A 4,779-nucleotide genomic window follows, 5' to 3' on the forward strand; every position below is an offset into this window, starting at 1 on the left:
TGGATTTTTGTTTAATCCATAGCCAGTAAGAAATCCTTTGAAGTAGCAAAACTATGCTTCTCTGCAGGTTGATCTGGACACACAATAATCAGAGACAGAGAGCAGGCGAATGTAGAGGGGCAGAAATCACAGATTTGCTGTTAGGTCCCTGACAGCTCCAGACAGATACCCTGCTTTAGCTTTGCTTGATTCCCGCTTGCTCCAAAGACAGGAGTAACAGCGTGAGGACCTTGTTCCATTAAGTCTCCACTAATACTGGCCTCAGACCAAGCAACAAAATCCTTACTACAGGGGCTGCCAACCAGCCAAGTCGGTATTTTGTCTGCACAGAGCCCTTCTCCAAAGCATTTCCACAAGGAAAACCTTGCTGCACCTCTCCTCCTCCCCAGCAGAGCCCCAGACTGGGACTACCAGTGCAAGAGCAAGCTCACACTTATGCTGGGGAGGTGAGGGTTGATGTGGTGTCTCTCAGCTCCACTCAGCCCTCAAGAGGTCAGTGGGGACCCAAGTCAATGTCCCTCAAGGTCCTGCTTCTCTCCCTGTTGATGGGGGTGGTGGGTATCAAAGGTTTATCTGGAGCAGCATGTGCGAATGGAGAGGAAACAATCAGTGCATAAGTGTCATCTGGGGCTGCACGGCAGCAGCTAATGAGGTTGTAATCCAAGATGGGATCGACCGCTGGCGTGCTCTGTCTCTGCCACCTCTCCTAAGAGTGCCTTGAAACCCAACCAGAGCCATAAAGCCGGCAAATGCAAAAGCACGACAAATAGCTGGTGCTTTGAGGAAATGACGCCAGCCAAATGGATTTTCCCTTCGCTGAGAAAAAACTCACAGCAAAGGGACTGTTTGGATTAGAGGAGCAGCCTGAAAGTGATGCCTCTTCTCTCCTTGCCAAGGGATGGAGCTCCACCACACGAGAGGGTGCAAGGTAGCTTTGAAGAAGGCAAAGATTTCCCATATTCAAACCAGGTGGCTGCAACGCAGAGGGGAGGGCAGGGCTCCAGCTCCGCTGTGCAGGCAGGGTTTTCACCTAATTTTCATGTTGCAACAACCTGAAAACAATTCTTTTCCCAAATATATCCAATAAATCATAAAAACAAGATCGTAGATGCTGAAAATAAATGTTGCTGCCCCTTGCGGTCCTATTCAAATTGACTTCAAGCATGTGAAATGATTTTTTAAATGCAATGAACATAACTACATGTACTTTTTAGGCATCTAAGTTTCCTATTGTGACTCACTCAGAGATGCTTTTCTTGGGTAATATTCTCTGGGCTTGCATCTCAATGTATACATTTTCCATATCCTAAACATGGAATAACTTTGAAAGAGTGTAATTCAGAGAAAAAAATATTTATACTTTAATATTATTCCTTATGTGTTACAGAGCACAGGAAAAGACTTTGGCATCAAAAAGTACTGTGAGATACCAACTCCAGGTCTCCATCCAGGCACCCAGCTCAGGTCTCTTGCTGGCACTGTTGGGGGTGTTCACATTCACCCTTGGGCTTAGTAATCTTGGGTTTGTGTTTTTGAAAACAATTAGCAATTTTTTTTAGCAGATATTGTTTATACCGAAGATTTCTTCAAGCTAGATCTTGAAGAAAGGCATGGTGGAAATATTTGCACCAACCTAATCTGCCAACCTGAGCCCGTGTTATTTGTGTTACATCTGCTCTTTAAAACTGGGCTAGTGAGAAAATGCTTCAAAGATAACCAGGAACCAGCTCAGCTTATTCTGGGGACTTGTGTAAACTGCAGAGCAGAAAATCTGCAGCATGTGTCTAGAAATCAGTCACTCTGGGGAAAAGTAGGACAAACATGTTAGGAAAAACCAGGCCTGAATGGAGCTAAATAAAAATGTGGTATTTCTTCATGGTAAGACTGGCATTATGTTATAAAATCTTCTAGTAAATTAAGAGTTTTTTCTTCTTAAGCACACGGTAGATACTGTAATACCATGTCAACCAGAAGGCTGCCTAAAAGACTGCATAATGTAATGCTGAAAACTCCACTATCTGTGTTTATATTGCAAAGTACCTACGTTAATATTGCAAAGATGTCACAGAGAAAACTGGAGCTGCTGCACTGGTAGCTGATTCTGTTAATCACAGCACTAACTGCGCTGTCTGAAAGCCTGGAACTTGGTATTTGCTGTGGAAATGGAAACCTTTTCAGAGTTTTGTGTAATTTGTAGATTTCTGGTCCTCTGAACTATTAATACAGAAAATTCCCCTCTTTTTTTTTGCCATAGACACAGTGAGACAGCAGACACCTATTTTTGAAATGCAGTGCGGATCTACTTTAACTGTTTTACAGGAAAAAGAGGGAAGGGGATGGCTATAGAGGAGAAGCATGCAAAATTACAATTCCTGAAGTATGTGCAGATTTCCAAGTATAGAAAATAACAAAAAAACCCCAATATTTTCTTGGTTCTTGGCTTTAGAGACAACCCGTTTTTGGCTACTTTCACAAAGCTTTGTGAAAACCTCCAAGTATCAAAAAAATATCAGGATATTGTTCAAAGTACTTATTCTAATCTATTACATTCCTCATATTCCCTTTTGCCTTGTCCTTTTGAAGCAACCAGGCAGGCAAATACCAGGTTGGCTCCTTGCAGCAGAGAAATTTCTCCCTATGCCTGTACACAAGCCCTGCCAACCTCCCTAAGATAGTCCTTCACTCTTCCCACCAGGAGCTACGTGCAGTCTCCTGCCCATCCACAGGCTGGATTTCCTGAGTAGCCTTCTATTTTTTTTTCCAGTGCCATGTTGCCTCATGAGACAAGGAACATTTGGTGATCTTTTCCTCTCTGGGGGAACATTAGGTTAGGTATAAACTTTGGTTTACCTCTTAATGTTTGCCTGGCAAGGTGAGCCCCAGTTTGTCTTGTTAGAGGCTTCCTCAAGGTCTGATGGGGGTCTGGGGAGGACACAGTCATTCAAATCTTCCAAGTCCCAAGGAAGGGCATTAGCTGCAAGACCATCTTCCCTTCCTTTAGGCTTGATGACTACAACCATTAGCTTGGTATTTTATTGTCTGGGGCAAATCCTTGATGCAGCATTCTTGAAAGTAAAGAAAATACTAAAGAAAATACAAAAACCGAAGAATATGCAAATCTTCAAAACGGTAATCCTATGAGCAGCAAAAAATTTTTAAACACCTACAGCTGAGGTTACTTCAAATTTTAAAGGTTTGCAGTCTAAAATTTCTTAGATGCTTACCAAGACAATGGTGAGGAGTAAATATTTCTCACTAGTCCATTCCTTTTACAGCTGGAGGACCAAATCACTCTGGCACAAGCCACAGTTTCTCTAAAATACACCAATTTACCCCCACCCCTGCTAGGGTGGCTCTTGGAGCCTTTCATCTCTCTCTTTGCCCTGACTTCTCCACTTCTCCAGCACTTCAGTTCCTGAACTGCAGTGTTAAAATTCCCCATTTCCTGACTGTGCCAGCAGTTAACTTCAGCAAATCCTGCCTCCTGCGGTGCTGGACACCTACAGCTTCTGCCTCCTGAGGTGTTATCATACTCGTGCGAGTACACTTACGCTCGTCCAAGTGCTTTGAACCTTCTGGCTTCAGAAGCTCGGGATTTTGATTGCTTGCCGAATTTTTCTGTTTCAAATACCTGTCTTAGCTCATGCTGTGCTGCCTTCAGACCCCCAGCCTTTAATTACACAGCAACGCATACCTACTGGGGTGTTCATTAAGTAATATACACTTCTGTAGCACATATAGAAGAAAGGAAAACTATTGAAAATCAGCTTAATGTAAATGCATAAATTCCATACTTCTCAAACACAGTATTACAAAACCTCAGCCACAGTAATAAGGACAGGATTACTCGGCAGCACCACCTGCTGAAATGAAATACGCTTTATAATCCAGTTTCAGAAAGGCACATATTAACTGTTCAATCAGGCCAGACGTCACTCACGTGGCTTTGAATTAGGAAAAAGTGTTGCAGGATTCACTGTGAGTGATGTGACGCAGCACTGTCGAGGACTGACTCATATGACTATGATTCTATATGCGCCTGTTTGGAAGGTGTCATTTATACGTAGAGGAGGTTTTTTTTAGTCTAAGGAACTTTTTTTTCATGTTTTCATAGTACTACTGAAGCAAAAGATGCTTCAACGTTACTCAGTTTAGCAATATCACTGTGAGGCAGCACAGCACTTAGGAAATACTGTTTTATGATTCAATAAATACTGAACTGACTGCTTAGTGTGCAGCTGTCACATAGGGATTTTTCAGTGAGTATGAATTGCTCGTATGTCCTTTTCCTGGTATACCATGCTACAGGATAACTAAACAATGCACTGAAAAACTCACAGAATTTGGGCTTATGTTTGCCAGTCACAATAAGGAAGTCAGGTTTTTATTTGGTACCTTCAAAATCCATATTAGTTTCGTCGAGGTTTGAGAAAGGATTTTGTATTCGGCAGCCCAGATCAGAGTGAATTTGAAGGTGTGGGGCTACCCCAGTGCTGGCAGGCTCATGTAGAAGTGAGAAGGGGGTATCGTGATGCCAATGTCTCTACGTGAGTAGCATCAATGCCATACTGTGTGCCTACTGGGTATGTTTTGGTCCCAATTCTCCCAGTGCTCTTTGTGTTATGTTGAGTTATGTTACGTGTGAGTTATGTTGAGTTATTTTGAGCCACATATGAATTAAATTGAGTTATGTTGAGTTACATATACATTATGTAGCATAAGAACTGCTTTCCCTCCACCACTGGGTGCGATACTGGGGAAATCTCTGATAAAAGCTTT

Source organism: Numenius arquata, chromosome 15 (genome assembly GCF_964106895.1).
Source record: "Numenius arquata chromosome 15, bNumArq3.hap1.1, whole genome shotgun sequence".
Taxonomy (NCBI): domain Eukaryota; kingdom Metazoa; phylum Chordata; class Aves; order Charadriiformes; family Scolopacidae; genus Numenius; species Numenius arquata.